Below are 20,000 nucleotides of genomic sequence, written 5' to 3' on the forward strand. Positions count from 1 at the left end.
ATGTGGGTCACGATAGAATTAAAGATATTGCCTTAAGATAGAAAAATCTATTGATGTTTTGTGGAATTAAAAAGTAGTTTCTCCAGAAGTTAGAGTAAAGGAAGGGATTCTCTATAAAGTAAAATAACGAAGCTATACAATAAAAAAAGAGAGATTAGTTCACCAAACTTTCAACAGGGCTCCACAATGCACTAGAAATATTGGAAGACCCAGGCCTACATGGCTAAGGACTATGAAACTTGACGTAGGATATGCTCCCACAAGAAAACAGTAACCTTAGAGATAACCAGAAAATTAAAAGCGTCCTTTTCTTTATCATCCAACAAATAGTTTGAAATACAGAGATCCTGCAGATGCTTAATTTTGGACAGTGAAAATGAAAGACTTTTGAAACTGATACATTTCAAACAGTTGTGTCACGAATAAAAAAAAATATATAGTTGAGCTTACACAATTCCATTTGAATAGGCTGAAATCGAACAGGAATCAGAATGTATGTATATATATATATATATATATATATATATATATATATATATATATATATATATATATATATACAGAGAGAGAGAGAGAGAGAGAGAGAGAGAGAGAGAGAGAGAGAGAGAGAGAGATTCATCTTCGTGTTACATGAATTACAGCTTAACCAAATCATGTAGCTATGGAAATGGATAAGATCACTCAATGACGGGAGCAACTAATAATAATAATAATAATAATAATAATAATAATAATAATAATAATAATAAGTGTTGTGTTTGACCCCAACGTTAGGTAGATGCTTCGCAAAAGTCAAGAGTAGTTTTCAACAACAACAGCAACAAAAACACCAAGAACAACAACAGCAATTATAATATCAATATTAATGTCTAGAGCCTCAATAGCATAAACAGTACAAATAAAAGTAATAATAATGAACACCCGCACTTAGGAGGGAGCAAGGACGACAAAACTTGGCATTAATGGCATGATAAAACATTCTATAGGTGCACAAGATGGTCATTAACGCCCTCAAATGTCACACTACTTCAGTGTCCCTGAAGAGGAAAACACGTGATCATATAATGATGGGTAAGACGCGTTTCTATGGCCAAAGAAGACAAGAAAGAAATACATAAATCATTCCATCATTGTTTCATCTCATGGAAGGGAAAAATGTGTTATAAGGTACCTAGTTGCTAAGTGTATATACAGTAGTCATGTGGCCTGTTAGCTCTTAACGTATGGAGTTACATGAAATTTTTATAGTTTCCAGTTTAATGAATGGAAAAAACTTAATGGAATGTCCTTTATTCTTTCCAATGTTTGGACTGGGAAGGGGTGGGGTGCGGGGGGCCCCGGCGGTGGTCATTGCAGACAAATACCTTCTTTAAAAAAAGAGGGGGGAAAAGGTACAAAATATGATTAGCTATTCAAAACATTCAACAACAGGTAAATAATACTTACAGATTAGAAAGTAGAACTAAATTAATTGAAGAGTTGGTATATTTAATTAAATACAGGCTTAATTACCATCTATCAAGGACATGTCAACAGAAAAGTCGCTCCCCATAAATATTCTTCATATCAGTCCACGATATATAAATTCACAATGAATATCTTTAGATGAACGAAAGGCAAACAGCTTTAAATGTATAAAATTGGAAGGATAACTTCTGTATTATCATTAATATTAATTGAGTTCAACTATCTCCACATTTTTTTCAATATTCTTTACTATTTCGTTTCAATAATATTCATGTATAAGCTTACAATATTTAAAGCAGTGGTTCCCAAACTGGGGGGCGCGCCCCACTAGGGGGGCGTGAGGACGATACAAGGGGGGCGTGAAGTCACTTGCTGGAAATTACTTGTTTAGTAGAATAATAAAATCATTAAAAGAACAAATATCTGATATTACATACATGCATCCATCTCACTAAATTTGACCAGAAATTGTGCCTTAGTCTCATAAGTATTTCCAAATATTATATGCCATGTTTTCAAATTATCTATTCTTAAAATTGCAACTCAATTTTGCCAATTTTCTAATGTTTAAACTTTTTATCGCTCACTTCGAACCAAATTTTTCGTTTTTAGTTACTGGAATGTACTATTATTTGTTTGAGTGGCTTTCATTAATAAAATGTAATACAAACAGAAATCTGTTTTCCTGTACAATGCTAGGAAATGAATGTAAGAATCATTTCATATAAAAAAAGAGAGGGGGAGGGGGCGTACGGGTCTACTGGAAGCAAAAAGGGGGCGTCAGGTAAGATAGTTTGGGAACCACTGATTTAAAGCATAATTACGATGGAATCTTCTAAGAGAAAGGCACTCCAATACATAACCATTGTTCTCTAGTCTTGGGTAGTACCATAGCCTCTGTACCATGGTCTTCCACTGTCTTGGGGTAGAGTTCTTTTGCTTGAGGGTACACTCGGGCATGGTATTCTATGTTTTCTTATTTCCTTTCATCACTGGGCTATTTTCCCTGTTGGAGCTCTTAGGCTTATAGCATCCTGCTTTTCCAACTAGGGTTGTAGCTTAGTTAATAATAATAATAATAATAATAATAATAATAATAATAATAATTATAACTTTAAATATCCCTATTTCATACACTGGCGTGAGTAGTTCACCTTGAAAGAACACTACAATTTGTTCACACTCATCCCTTAAGCCTTTTATCCCTACTTTGCTTATACAACCTAACTAGCTTCGACTTGAGGGGCACTCAGTAGAGCGCAGACCTCATTCACGGCAGCTTGTTTTTCGACTTTTTACTCGACCTTGACCCTGACCTTTAACCTTAACATGTATCAATTGGCGTGAATTTTCCTACACTCAAATATGAACCAAGTTTGAAGTCTCTGTGACAATGATGTCCGAAATTATAGCTGATTACGTGAATTAGACATTTTACTTGACCGTGACCTTTACCCCTGACCTTGACCTTCCAAAATTTACTTATTTCCAGCTTTTTACATAATAGTTAATCCCTGCAAGTTTCATTACTCTACGATTAAAATCTTGACTGGGATGCTGCTCACAAACAAACACAAACACACAAACAGGAGGTAAAACATAATCTACTTCCAACTTCGTTGGCGGTGGTAATAACCAATAATATCAGAAAATCACTTTTGATAATTGGATTTCAAAGCCTAACAATATTAAGGTCCATTGGTGTATATTGAAGCGATCATGCATTTTTACCAGTTACCTTAAACTTTACAAATCAGAATTAAACCAAATTAATTTTACAATACGATTTCGACTATTCAAGAACAGCTTCAGCTATGTACAATAGAAGCATTTGTCTTAGGAAACTTGGCAAATCTTAGTGTAGGGTTTGGATATCGATCTTACCATAAGATAATGAAAATCTATATGTTTCAAGTTATCACTATGTGAATCCTTGTTGATCAGACAAGCTGAAGCACTTCCTATATTTAGTTTATCACATTTTCAAAATAGGTGCTTTGATAAAAATTATATATTGACTGTCTTTTGAAATTAACACCTTATGAAATGTTTACACAGCATGCAACTATTCTATACAATATGATAAGATTATACTTAATTTGGACATTAATCACTTCTAAATCTTAAATTATTGCAGTAGTCTTTGCTATAACAAAGGGTAGAAATGGAACTTCAAATCCAAGTAGGTAGGTAGTAAGTTGGCCAGAACACCAGTCAATCGTTGAAATACTACCACTAGAGAGTTATGGGGTCCTTTGACTGACCAGACAGTACTACATTGGATTCCTACTCCCTGGTTACGGTTCAATTACCCTTTGTCTACACATATACCGAATAGTCTGGCATATTCTTTACAGATTCTCCTCTGTCCTTATACACCTGACAACACTGAGATTACTAAACAATTCTTCACCCAAGGGGTTAACTACAGCACTGTAATTATTCAGTGGATACTTTCCTCTTGGTAAGAGTAGAAGAGACTCTCTAGCTATGATAAGCAACTCTTCTAGGAGGACAATCCAAAATCAAACCATTATTCTCTAGTCTTGGGTAGTGCTATAGCCTCTGTACCATGGTCTTCCACTGTCTTGGGTTAGAGTTCTCTTGCTCGAGAGTACACTAGGGCACACTATTCTATCTAATTTCTCTTCCTCTTGTTTGGTTAAAGTTTTTATTGTTTATATATGAACTATTTATTTTAATGTTGTTACTGTTCTTAAAATATTTTATTTTTCCTTGTTTCCTTTCCCCACTGTTGCGGTCTCTAGGCTTATAGCAACCTTCTTTTCCAACTAAAGTTGCAGCTTAGCAAGTAATAATAATAATAATAATAATAATATATATATATTATATATATATATATATATATATATATATATATATATATATATATATATATATACAGAGAGAGAGAGAGAGAGAGAGAGAGAGAGAGAGAATAGCAGAATGATTGGAATGGACCACAGGCGACGGTAAGGATGGTCGAGATGGAAGATGTACGATGATTACACTGATTTATGGCCGATGATTGCCGTTGGCAAGACCCTACTATGGGGGTTTTATTTAGAGCTTTTGTATTTCAATTGCTGCAATTAAAAGGACAGCCATATTTCTGGTAATACTTCTCCCGATGGGGTGGATCGGAGATTCTCTATAGTAGAAACCTTTTACGGCGTCAAACCATCGAGCCAAAACACCATGGGTAAATGTGGTGCATAGATTGCCCAGAACTTATTAGTCTGAATATAGAACATTTGTACAGTTGGCTTCATTAATTCCGGTACACTTGACCGGAACTAAGGAGACATCTGAAGAAGCTAAGGGGGTGTCACAGGAAGCTAGGGAGACGTCTGAGGAAGCTAAGGAGTCATCTGGGGAAGCTAAGATGTCTGAGGAAGCTAAGGAGACGTCTGAGGGAGCTAAGGAGACGTCTGAGGAAGCTAAGAGATGTCTGAGGAAGCTAAGAGATGTCTGACAACTGTACAGGCTGTTTAATAAAGGAATAGCTTTTGGCAACACTGCCTGTAAAATTATAAAAACGCTGAGCTTGCAAATTCGTGATCAAAAGCAATTTTGTTAATTTTACCCAATGCTGTATAGAAATTTATTGTTATTCTGTTAACAGTTGTTCGTGAAATTAATAAAAATGTCTTTGATAACGTGATTGTTTTACAGGCAGCGGTGCCAACAGTTTCTCTTTTGCTAAACACATCGTTGCGTGCTAGAGAGCACAGCTGCCTGGCATCTCTTTATGCTTTCCTTCCAAGGATTCTAAAGGGAATTTGTAAATAAATATAGTAATAAGCCTCCCCTTCCATTGAACAATGGTAAAAATCTCTAAAGTTATTCTAGCTTGCTATCCATTCTAATGATATCATAACTAGACCCACAAATTAACCGAAATTTTAGCTGATACTTTCACATAACTTCAGATACAAATGGTGCGCTACTGATATACAGAAATAGATATGAATACTGAAATTTGTTTTCAAGACTTAATTTAAACATATGCTTTTTTTTTAAAAAAAAAAACATTAATTCATCACGAAGAACTATATCAAATTCATATGATGAAAGAACAACAAAGAAATTCCCAAAACCTTGGAATTTCCCCCCCCCCCCCAAAAAAAAAAAGAAAAAAAAATTCGTTCGATTGACATGGGCTGATGATCTTATATAAACCCTCTATTTAACAAACGCTTCGATGTTCAACAGACGATAGCGGGTGGAACATATTCCTGAATACGAGTATGTAACCAACGAAAAGTATCCTTCCTAATATCGTATTCAGTACGTCGAAATGCCTTCTCTTATAATGGACATAAATGGGACCAAGGTCCCGGTCTCATTCAGAATATATCTATATCATAGTGTTCTACATTCTAAATCTCCCGCGATAGCATTTCTCTATCGTAAACAGCAGCTGGAATTGAAGTTACCCTTAACAGTCTGGATCAGGCGTAGTAAGTCTAGCGAACATTAATGAAGAAACGCACCGACACGACGCCTTAAACGGAAGAAATGATGGTATCACCGTTATTGCCAATTGCAAAGGTGCAAATAACCCTTCAGGTATCCCAAAATATTGAGCAAGACACCTTGTACTGGACAATCTTAAAATTCCATTCACCCATTGCCCACGTCCAAATTTGGTTAAAAGGAAATCCCTGGTTCTGCAGATTTCTAACAAAATGAAAAATTCAAAAGATGTAGGTATAACGTAAGGGGAATTAATAATCATTGCTGGCAACGTTGGCAATGGTGGCTGTTAGTCTCACCGATATTACTATTTAAAACATTACATTTCAATATCAATATGAAAAAGAATCTAATAAAAGACTATAAACTAGCAAAGTAAATTTGATGAAACCCAGATTTTATTTATGAAAAAAAAAAAGATTAGTTCATAAACATAGGTACTAACTCTAACGAGTACAATGCGGCGTATATAGCACCAACTTTAATAGTAAAATAATTTTTAACAAGAATATGCAGAACAATCTACTGTATGCGATATATCACAACTACGCTGATATTATTATTATTATTATTATTATTATTATTATTACTTGCTAAGCTACAACCCTATTTGGAAAAGCGGGATGCTATAAGCCCAGGGGCCCCAACAGGGAAAATAGCATAGTGAGGAAAGGAAATAAGAAAAAATAAAATATTTTAAGAACAGTAATATTATAATAAATATTTCCTATATAAACTATAAAAATTTTAAGAAAACAAGAGGAAGCTAAATTAGATAGAACAGAGTGCAAGAGTGCAACCCCAAGCAAGAGAACTCCAACCCAAGATAGTGGAAGTTACAAAGTTACTTGGGATATTGTTATTATTTCTAACAGGACACAGGCACCAGTACATATATATAAAAATAGACAAACAAAAAGATAACTGTATAGAATTTCTACTGCGAAAAGCAAAATGAAAATTATGCAATTGATAAGAAGGATCCGGTTATCTTTCAACTTTTATAGACTATGAGCAAATAAAACAAGTGAAAGTTAGTCGTGATATTGCGATCGTTAAAATGCTAGAAAATTTGCATCAAAATCACTGATGAAAATATTTTCAAAGGTACAAACGATCGTATCTTCATAAGATTACTGACTGAAATGCGAAACTTATAATCTCTCATTCAATCATTAATACAAAGGTGGTCATTAAGCAGCAAAATATCAAAAAAAAAAAAAAAAAAAAAAAAATAGGTAATTACATTAATAAACCATTTTATTTACCAGGTTAACTAACTTGTAATTCATGATGCATATCGAATTTTCTATCATATTGCTATTGTTTTAAATGCATCAATCAAGCAAAGATGATCTTTCTGGGAACTGCAGAGTAAATGAGCCTTTTCTGTGCGTGCGTGTGTGTGTGTGTGTGTGTGTGTGTGTGTGTGTGAGAGAGAGAGTTTGTGTGTTTGTGTGCGTGTTAGTGCTTTACGGCAAGTGATTTTAAGCACGCAAACCTACATCTATGCAAAATGTGAATGCAAACTTACTTTTTAAAAATCATTAAACTCACTCTCTCTCTCTCTCTCTCTCTCTCTCTCTCTCTCTCTCTCTCTCAGCTATCCCTTTCGTTCCTTTAATATATACAATGCACATAACAAAACAGGTTTATAAAAGGAGTGAAAACAAAGGTCTTCCTCACAACTAAATCTTTACAATGGGAAAACATTTTTTTTTTCAGCATCAACATGTAACCAAGGAGAGAGAGAGAGAGAGAGAGAGAGAGAGAGAGGAGAGAGAATGTGCAATCCTCCGTGATATAATATATAAGCAGACACAAAGCACATCTTCCATTAGGTCTTCTGCTACCTACACCACACCCGTACAAGAGCCCCCTTTTGCTTCATCACCCCCTACCCCTCCTTCCCACCTCCCCCCCACCCTCCCCTTTGTTGACAACACCCCCTCCCCCCAACCGCTGCCGAAACAATATGCTGGCTGCATTCTACAGGTGACAGGTTCTCCCTATTTATAAAACGAAGGAGAGTGTGAGGAAGGCCTTGTAGGAGGAGGAGGAGGAGATGAAGAAAGAGAAGAAGAGTGGGAGGAGGAGGAGGAGGTGAAGAAGAGGAGTGGGGGTGGGTTGGAGGAGCAGTAAGACAGATAATCTCGATCTGGTTTTCTATATATAGCTTAACCTTGAGATCCAAGCGTGTATGTGTTTGTGTGTGTAGAAAAAAAATAAATCATCCTCACTGCGTAAGAACGAAAAGACCTCTTTTCCTGAATAGATAAGGAATCCACGAAGTCATTTGCATACAGTACCCTTCCTTTCACCTTCCAAGCTTTTCTTTCTCTGTCTAACTGTTTTGACGGCCAGTGTGTCATTCTGATCCTCTCACACGTGTGACTGTTATAAAGCACCGTGTCTGCTTGCCTGTCTGCAAACAGGTTGCTTCTGAGATCAAGAGCCCGTGCTGGCAACAATCAGCTCCAATCCGAAAACACCAGATGCATGACTTGTACTATACAGGTATAAGGACGAACCTATTGAATGCAGGTAATTTGCATTTTATCTGGGACAGAAACAGTCTGTGAAACAGAAAAATAAATGTGAAAAGACGTATGTGTGACCTTTCGAAAAATTTCTTAGAAAATCTGAGACAGCAAACTCTCTCTCTCTCTCTCTCTCTCTCTCTCTCTCTCTCTCTCTCTCTCTACTCATCTTTATTCCTCTCGTAAGAAGTTCCCTGATTTAAAATTACCGCTCGACTTCCCTCCGGCAATGGGCTGTCGAGTAAACACAACACAAATGGATATCCCAACATAAAGGATATCTTTAAATGCCAACACACACAAAATTTATTTCTTAGCAGGTAGAGAAAAGACAGGAGAAGAATGAAGGCGTTGATGATGAGAGAGGAGGAGGAAGAAAGCTATGCAGAGAATAAGCTATAAACATTCATACTCTCTCTCTCTCTCTCTCTCTCTCTCTCTCTCTCTCTCTCTCTCTCTCTCTCTCTCTCTCTCTCTCTCTCTCTCTCTCTGATTGACATAAGCAGCAACAAAATCTTTGTAAAATTTTTATAAAAAAAAAAAAAAAAAAAATTGAAGCTGCTCAACTCATGGTTAATTTTGAACTACGTGTTTGTAATCTAAGGTTAGTTTAGAATCTATTGCAATTTTTGTTAAATCTAACCTTTGCTAGAACCTAATTCCTTTTCTTCAAAATCTTAAAATCTTTAAAATCATTCGTAACAACCTAACCTATTACCCAGGCATTGGCATTTTTGCACTTTGAAAAATTTTGAATTTCTCGAAAACTTAATTCTAAAACTCATTCAGAAAAGCAAATTTTTAATTTTGGCTTCTGATAACTTCCCACAAAAGTGCTAAGATTATAACAATCTAATACATCTTAATCTTTTAATTAGCTGCTTGGAAAGGTGGGTGAAATAAGAATAAGAACAGTTAGCTGCCTATGGTAAGGAATAGTTTGGATAGTTAAGTACTGGTATGAGTGACGTAGTGTGACTTTAAACCACAATTTGTTTTATATAGAGGTACATCTTTCCTTGTTATGATTTAATGCAATAATTGCTTATTCTTCTTTTATTTCTTGTTTTCTAGAATTCTTGACTACCGACATAGTATTTATCTGATTTCTTGAATTGTATCCATTTTTCCTTTCTCAGAACTCCTATGGAAAAACCTAGTCTTCAACACGTCCTTCCGCAATCTCTGTTTCACATCCCTTAAGCCTTGGATTATGTAGTCCTCAATAACGTCACTGGTGACCTGGTGTTAATTTGTGAGTCGAAATCCTACTTAAAATCTCCGACACACCTGCAATTCCATCTTGATGAATTTTAAAACATTAGCAGTAAGGGCGTGGCAAGATTTTTAGAATTCAATGGAAGCTTTCACTCATGTCTCTACAAAATTAATTCAGGTCAAGTCACACTACTACTACTATAACCTTCTATAACACGGAATATAAATATTGGAACCTGATAAAAAAATATTTAGATGTGTAAATGGTTATCTTACTACACTTTTATGTGTAGGCTAATATTAGTTATTACTAGTAGCGAAAATTATGGACCGTGAATTCAATATCTTTTATTAGTGTCATCTGCTTTGTAGAAACACTGTTTAAACTACTTGTGTAATTTGAGTCAGTCTATAACCATATTTCTACTACCAGTGACTGACTGTTAATAAGAAATAGCTTGGTGCATCATCCCTTCGCAAGGTATATAAGTAAATTTGCATTTTTTCACAAAATGTAGCAACATGTGCCACTGCTGCATTCAATCCCAGCAGATTAAAGAACCTTGTTCTCTCGTTTCCAAGCTTTGGAATATTCTCTTTCCTTCTTTATTCCCCAGTCTTTCACTTCTTAAAAAGCTTGACAGGAAGTTTTGCTCAGTTCCACCAGCAGACAAAATGTCTTCCTAAAACGTTTCAGTGATAAATTTTGACAAACCATTAATAACAACAGTGAAAATTCGTACCAATATTTGGAATTATTACCCCAGTAACTTTTCAAATACAAAATTACTAAAATACTTCCAAATTATAAGTTCTTTTTAATGATTTGATTGCATTAATTATTTTCATGTGCATGACATTAAGTGCTTAAACATTTCGTTAAGATATGACTTTTGTTCATATATACATATATATATATATATATATATATATATATATATATATATATATATATATATATATATATATATATACATACATATATACTGTATAAACTCTCGATAGCTCGATTGGTATAGTCCCTGCTGGCATGGTTTCGGCTAAGAGGCAAAGGTTCGAATCTCTGCCCCGTCAGAAGCATTTATCATAAATTAATTTCCAGTGGATATAAATTCTCCTAGGCAGAATTTGACATTAAATGCCATTGTGATTGATATTTACGTCGATTAAAATCACAAGTGTTATTTATATATATATATATATATATATATATATATATATATATATATATATATATATATATACACACACACACATCAGCCATAGCTAGTCCACGGCAGGAAAAAGGCCTCGGACACTCGAGTCTATGCCAGTATACAGTATACCCGCAAATTTTCTTAGCTCGTCAATCCATCGTATTCCCTTCCCTCTCCTGCTTCTCTCCAGGGATCCCCTTCCGTTATTCTTAAAACCCATTTCGTTTTCTTACATGTTGTTAGAATATCCACTACTTTAATTTCCTCTCATACACATTTGATTAAATATTTTTATTTTTAGAGAAAATGGCATTTTACGTTTCTTAATCTCATTTTATTTACCAAAAGTTCTCTATCCTATACTTATCCTTCATCTAATTTCGGTCTGTTCTTAGTACACACACACACACACACACACACACACACACATATATATATATATATATATATATATATATATATATATATATATATAGAGAGAGAGAGAGAGAGAGAGAGAGAGAGAGAGAGAGAGAGAGAGAGAGAGAGATTTATGCATATGCATGTAAGTATATATACATACATATATATATATATATATATATATATATATATATATATATATATATATACATATATATATATATATATATATATATATATATACATACATATGTATAAATATCTATCTCTCTCTACACACACACACACATACACACACACACACACATATATATATATATATATATATATATATATATATATATATATATTCATTTGAACTATATATATATATATATATATATATATCATTTGAACTAATCTAAGTCTAAAATGTCTCTTAAAAAGGCTGATAAAAAAACAATAAAAACAAAAATAAAAGCCCGAAACTTTTATCCCTCCATTTACCAAGAATCCCCATCAAATTTCTAACGAATACATATTTGCTGGACTACTCCTCATATTCATTCTTCTCCTCCTCTTTATCTTTCTCTTCCTCCATCTCTTCATTCTCCTCCTAACTCTCCTCCCCCTCCTCCTCATCATCTCCCTTTTCCTTCACTTCCTCATTCTATTCCTCCATCTCCTCTTCTTCATCCTCCTCCTCCACATCCACAATCACCACCATCTCCTCTTTCTTCGCCTCCTCCTCCTCCTCCTCCTCCTCCTCCTCCTCCTACCCCTGCCCTCCTCTTTCATCTTCCTCCTCCTCTCCTTCTTTCTCCGCCTCCTCCTCCACCCGCTTCGCTATTCGGGCCATCCCTCACATTGCTGCGCCCCATCTTGGCACGATAAACCAGCTGACGTCACCCGCAAGTGTCAACCTGTGACGCAATCATAGCAACGTGACGTCCTGCGCAAGAGCGTACGAGGCGGTAAATCAAATAGTAAAATTGGTCTCGTTAATTACGAGGGATATAACTTACGAGAGGAGACTCGTGATGCCTGTTCTTTTTCCGCGAAACAGCAACAGTTATATCGATTACATTGTTTTGCCGGAAGTGTAATCAAAGGTTGCGAAGCATTAAGAATGTAGTTTTTAAAATCCTTTTTTTCAGAGAATGTGATTCACGGAGTTTTTAAAAGCTATTTTCAGCGGATTTGAATTGTGGTTTAGCGACTATTTGTTATCAATATTAATATAACACAATAATGGTTCACCAATGTATTAGCATAGTGAATTGTACGGTTTAAATATTCTTTTAGTATAATTCTTTTTAGATGAAGTTGTCCTTTTTCTTATTTTAACCTTGACATTAACTGTTGTAAATCACTTCTTGCCGGCTTGTAAACTATAGCGATCACTATCGGTGTTTTGTTAGTTTGAATGGACTGCTAAAATGTCTTCTTAGAAGTCGTCTATTACTTTAGGTCTAATATTATCCTTGAATACAATTGCTGAAACTGCAAATGGGCCATCAGCAAAGTTTTGCATGCATGTATTATACACAAACATTTTCAGTTTCATAGCATGCTCATGGATTAATATTATGTCAAGGTTTCTCTCTCTCTCTCTCTCTCTCTCTCTCTCTTTATATATATATATGTGTGTGTATATATCCATACATATACATATACATATATATATATATAATATATATATATATATATATGTGTGTGTATACATACATATACATATATATACATATACTGTATATGTGTGTATATACATACATACATACATACATACATACACACACACACACACACACACACATATATATATATATATATATATACTATATATTTTAAGTAATAGATCTCAAAGAGTTGTTGTTGACGGGCACCATAGTGAGTATAGGAATGTGATATCCGGTGTTCCACAGGGAAGTGTTCTTGGCCCATTACTTTTCATACTATTTACACATGACATGTGGTTTTTCCCAGAAAACAAGCTTGTTGCATATGCAGATGATGCTACTCTCTTTGCATCAATTCCATCCCCTGAATGTAGATCTGGGGTTGGTGAATTCCTTAATAGAGATTTTGGTAAAATTAGTGCATGGTGCAAATTATGGGGTATGAAGTTGAATCCTAATAAAACTCAAAGTATGATTGTAAGTAGGTCAAGGACGGTGGATCCTCAACATCCGGATCTCAGTATTGATAATGTTTCTTTAAATTTGTATGACTTTTAAAATTTTAGGTGTGATTCTCGACAGCATATTTACTTTTGAGAAACACATTAGGTCTGTGTCTTCTTCAGTTGCACAAAAAATTGGCTTATTGAGAAAGTCTTACAAGATTTTCGGTGATCAATCTATTCTGAAGTGTTTTAATTCTTTAATTCTACCTTGTTTTGAGTATTGTTCTCCTGTCTGGTGTTCAGCTGCTGATTCTCATCTTAATTTGTTGGACAGAAACTTACGGTCTATTAAATTTCTTATTCCTGATCTAGATATATCTTTGGCACCGTCGTTCAATTAGTTCACTATGCATGTTGCATAAGATTTTTCATAACTTTGACCATCCTTTACATTCAGATCTCCCTGGACAATTGTATCCTGTTCGTAATAGTAGGCAGGCAGTTAATTCTAATAGCCAGGCCTTCTCTATCACGAGGCTCAATACTACACAGTATTCTAGAAGTTTTATTCCAGCTGTTTCCAAGATGTGGAATAATCTTCCTAATCGGGTAGTTGAATCAGTAAAACTTCAAAAGTTCAAAGTTGGAGCAAATGTTTTTATGTTGACCAGGCTGACATGAGTCTTTTTATAGTTTATATATGACATGTCTGTTTTTGACGTTGTTAATAGTTTATATAGGACATATCCGTTTTGACGCTGTTACTGTTTTTAGAATGATATATTGTTAATTTATTCTCATCATTTATTTATTTCCTTATTTCCTTTCCTCACTGGGCTATTTTTCCCTATTGGAGCCCTTGGGCTTATAGCATCGTGCTTTTCCAACTAGGGTTGTAGCTTGGCTAGTAATAATACTAATATACATATATATATATATATATATATATATATGTATATATAAATATTATATATTATATATATATATATGTGTGTATACATACATACATATATATACATACATAATATATATATATATATATATATATATATATATATATATATATACATATATATATACATACATAAATACATTATACATATGTATGTATATATATATATATATATATATATATTATATATATATATATATATATATATATATTATATATATATATCATTTTCTTGCTCTCCAGGATGTCCCGTTATATCCAACCATTTTGATTATTTGCAGTTTCATTCCTACAAGCTACAGTCGTACAATAATTGTTATTTTTCTCCAACTTCATTTTTCGGTCCTCCTTGCTACTGGTGTTGTTGTTTTAATACTAAAGTTAATCCTTGTAGATTCGGTTAAAATGAGAAAAGTGAAAAAATCTGAGGCTCATCTACTGAGGCTTCCATTTCTTTTGTTAATTGAAGCTGCGTTTCTTGTTAATTACTTAATTGTCATGAGAGAAGATTTGATGAGTTTGAGTCCGAATTAACTTTGGGTGTAAAATCTTCACCTGATGGGTTGTGTGCTCTGAACTCTGCTTGCTATCGTTATATTGTATGTAATCTTTGTAGGTAGTAGGTTGGCTAGGGCACCCGCCACCCGTTGAGATACTATCGCTAGAGAGTTATGTGGTCCTTTGACTGGCCAGACAGTACTGCATTGGATCCTTCTCTCTAGTTACGGTTCACTTTCCCTTTGCCTACACATAGACCGAATAGTCTGGCCTATTCTTTATAGATTCTCCTCTGTCCTCATTCACCTGACAACACTGAGATTACCAAACAAATCTTCTTCACCCAAGGGGTTAACTACTGCACTGTAATTGTCCAGTGGCCACTTTCCTCTTGGTAAGGGTAGAAGAGACTCTTTAGCTATGGTAATCAGCTCTTCTAGAAGGACACTCCAAAAGCAAACCATTGTTCTCTAGTCTTGGGTAGTGCCATAGCCTCTGTACCATGGTCTTCCACTGTCTTGGGTTAGAGTTCTATTGCTTGATGGTACACTCGGGCACACTATTCTATCTCGTTTCTCTTCGTTTTGTTTCGTTAAAGTTTTCATAGTTTATATAGAAAATATTTATTTAATATCATTGTTCTTAAAATATATTATTTTTCCTTGTTTCCTTTCCTCACTGGGCTATTTTCCCTGTTGGGGCCCCTGGGCTTATAGCATCTTGCTTTTCCAACTAGGGTTGTAGCTTAGCAAGTAATGATAATAATAATATATCCAGAGTTGCTTGAAATTTTCCTACTTTGTTTGTGAGTTTTTTAACTGCCTTTTCTTCCTTTCTGTCGTGCTTGCTATCATGTTAATCGTTTCACCAGAGAAATGTATTGTTGGTCAATTTTTATCTGCTAATATACTGTTCACTACCGCCAGGTATAATTCTTGTTGCAGTCACAGACTTATTGCTATATTTATTATTGTCGCAATTCTTGGCTCTTCTTGTATATAACTTTATTGCTTCTTATTTGTATTAGTCTGGCAAACTTCCTGCATTAGCGGCTGTTACTTTGGCGCAACATGCACCATTGTTTGTAGTGGACATTGCATACCCATTCACTTTAATAGTTGCATTTTTAAATAGAGCCTTTCTCACTGGGCTTCCTCGCTGCTAAAGTTCTATGTTGTTGATTGCAGTTAACAAATTTCTTTGCATTTTCTTGACATTCTCTGCAAGTATGATCATATGATGAGCATTCAGATCATATTTTGAAGTTTCCATCTTAAGAACATTCCTATTACAGGTGTTCATAAGAATGGCATTTATAGCAAAATGACAATTTCTCAAATAAATCTTGTTCAATATTCCGGCTTGAAATGTATTGGTAAGCAATTAAAAAGCCTCCTTGTGTGGCTTTCTGTGCCACCTTTGGTGTTTCATACTTTATTTTGATGGTGTCCCAATTGATCAGGAGTTTTTCACCACATGCACTATAGTCTTTCCTCTGAATGCTTTCCTTAATAAGTCTTTTCTGTATTCTTCCGTTGTAAAGACTAGATATTTTCTTATTATAATCATTAACATTATATTCTGTGGATATGTCATTTCAAACTGTTCATTTAGATAAAAAGTCCTGTTCCAGGTCTTTAGAATATTATCTGAATGATCTTTAGATTACTCCTTGAAATCTGGTCGCCCTGTGAACTACCATGAACCGTCTCCTTTGCTCGTAGTGCGGTTTGGTATTATTTTCTTGTATCATAATCTTCATTTTCCATTATAGCATTCACCTTTTTTGAACTGTTGCCATAAAGAAGGCTGACATATAAATCTAACTATGCTTGTACTAGAAAAAACATTCTAGGACAGATTTTAAAAAACTACTGGCCCCCTTTCCTCGGATATTGGGCAGTCATGAAAACAGGTTTTACCCCTATAGGTGCTAGAGACTCCTAAAACATTTTCGGTATTAAAACGTTCTTTTTGATAAGCTATACTATACAATTGTGATCAATATGATTACTAATATTATTATCAATGCCTGTGATACAAATCCAGTTATGAATCAACAGAACCACCTTACTTATCGTTCCTTGGAACTTATTGAACCTCCAAACCATTAAATGAATAACTAATTTTGGCTTCAGGTTATCTTTATAAAATTTGGAATATTAGAAAGATATATTCAAAAGTGGAAAAAAAAAATTATTATGTTGATAACGTAAATAAGTGTCCATATACAGTATAAACTTATATATACACATATATATACAGTGGTACCTCTATTTAGGAGTTTAATCCGTTTTGGGAGCTCACTCGTAATCCGAGACATTTTTTCCCATAAGAAATGAATGAAATTAACTCGGTGCATTCAATATGTCCATAAATACACATATATTCATATTTAGATGCTTTTTATGTTATTTAAGGATTAAATCATAAGCCCTGATATTAGGAAGAGGAGGTTGCTACTTGGGGGATAATCTCCCTTTCTGAGAACTTTATTGAGAGTTCTCTGGAATGGTGTTCACTATCACAAACTACATTACTTAATTTATGTTTTTGGATACTAGGTCACAGTTTTTATGCACAGTTACATTCAGTTTTGTCGCGGAATGTATCTAGGGTCGACTGCTTTGTCATGGGTATATGACTTTGTATTGCCAGTATTATCATAATTTGTTATCATTACAAGCTAAACTACAACCATAGTGGGAACAGAAGGATGCTATAAAACCAAGGGTTCCTACAAGAAAATTAGCCCACTGAGGAGAGGAAATAAGGATGTAAATAAACCACATGAGAAGCAATAAATAATGAATATAAAATATCCCAAGATCAATAGCAATGTTAGAATACATTCGTATAAACTATGAAGACGGACTTACGTCAGCCTGTTCAACATAAAAACATTCGTTGCAAGTTTGAACTTCCTTCCCTCCTGAAGCTGTGTCATTTTAAACATTTTACAGGCTTTCCACCATTCGTAAGACATCCCTATCCCTGCATTTTAATGATGCTGTACCTTATTCAGCTCCAATACAATTTCTTTTTCACAAATAGTGTTTTTGCTTATCGTATCGCCTTCTACTTACTTCTCATCAATCCAGATAAGGAGAAACCTTTCAGTGTTAAGATCGTGTTGCCATTGATTCGTCAATGACAGTACCGGTCCTGCATCGTCTAATGCTTCGATTTACTTTTTAATGTTCAGAATTGTAACTGTACTAATCATGGATGTTGTAATATGAATGCACATTTTTTGCATGTCAGCCTCTTGAATAATCCTTTCCTTCTTAAAGCCTTTCTTAATCACTTTGGGGACCATTGTTAAGATACTGTTAAATTTACAATGCAGCACAAAACATCTTTAGGATGAATAGTAGCAATCACACCTCGAAAAAGACATGCAGTTACAACTGTATAAAAAAAAAAAAAAAAAAAAAAGACATTTATTAGTGATGATTATTCTACAAGTGCTATTGGCTATTGGGAGAGTGAAAGAATTATATTTTGAGCAAAGGGGTTGAGAGGTAATATGAAGCAAAATGGCATAAATAGCCAGTGAACACTCCACGGGTGGCATATGGATACACGTGCTAATCTCGTTAGTACTTGTCCACAATAAAATATGCAAACACAGGGAAATATTTGCTCGGAGACTGATAGAATGCTCATAAACCGATTTGCATTTGTATGCCAATATACCGAATTACCTGTATTCAGTCACTTTATATACATACTGTATATGGTATAAACATTGCATACATACACACACACGCACACACATACACACATATATACACACACACACATATATATATATATATATATATGTGTGTGTGTATATATATATATGTATATATATATAATATATATATATATATATATGTGTGTGTGTGTATATATGTGTATATATACAGTGTATATATATATATATATATATATATATATATATATATATATATATATATATATATCTTCCTCATCAGTCGTAACTAGTCCACTACAAGACAAAGCCCTCATGCATGTCCTTCCCATCACATCTGTTTACTGTCTTTCTCTGCCAGTCTATACCCGCAAATTTTCTGTTATCAATCCATTGTCTTCTGTTCCTTTCTCTGCTTCTTTTGCAATCTTTAAGGACCCACTCTGTTGTTCATAATGTACTTCTATTATCTATCATTTACTTTAAACTATGTCCTTCCGATGTCCATTTCTTTTTCTTAAATGCTAGATTACCCACTACATTACTTTGCTGTCGTATCTATGCTGGTCTTTTCATTGTTTTATTTATACTTCTTTCCTGTCATCCTCAGCGTCATTGCCAGACATATGACTACTTGGTCTCTCATAGTCCCTCAGGTAGGGGGGAGAGGGCTGTTGTTAGGTAAGAAGGAGGGGATGGGAAAGGTGTGTTTGCGTATGCTATCTAGATATCTAGCCAACAAGTTTGACGTCTCGGGTACACTAGAGTGTGTGTGTGTTTGTGTGTGTGTAGATATAAATATATATATATATATATATATATATATATATATATATATATATATATATATATATAAATATATATATATATATAATATATATATATATATATATATATATATATAATATATATATATGTATATATATATATATTTGTATGTATACATATACATATAAGTATGTATATGGATACATCAATGAATATATACACTGCATACTTATGTAAGCAAGGAAGCCAGCAAATGCAGCCGTTTCTAGTCCACTGCAGAACTATGGTCCTAAACATGCCAAGTCATGTTTGGGAATTGTCCAGTTTTCATCAACAGTTGGCCATTGCAGATTGGTGATGGTGGGAGATTTGCTTCTGATCATTCTCGGCAAACCAACCTAGTATGGGTGGCCCTGACTAGAACAGATTGGTTGATCATGGCGATATGTATGATACTCTTTAGCTTTGGTAAACAGCTCTTCTAGGACAAGGACACTCCGAAATCAAACCATTGTTCTCTAATCTTGGGTAGAGCCATAATCTGTACCATGGTCTTTCATTGTCTTGGGTTAGAGTTATCTTGCTTGAGGGTACACTCATGCTCACTATGCCATCTCATTTTTGTTCCCTTTGTTGTTGTTTATAAAGTTTTCATAGTTTACCTACATGAAATGTA

The sequence above is a fragment of the Palaemon carinicauda genome, chromosome 20 (genome assembly GCF_036898095.1).
Source record: "Palaemon carinicauda isolate YSFRI2023 chromosome 20, ASM3689809v2, whole genome shotgun sequence".
NCBI classification, from domain to species: Eukaryota; Metazoa; Arthropoda; class Malacostraca; order Decapoda; family Palaemonidae; genus Palaemon; species Palaemon carinicauda.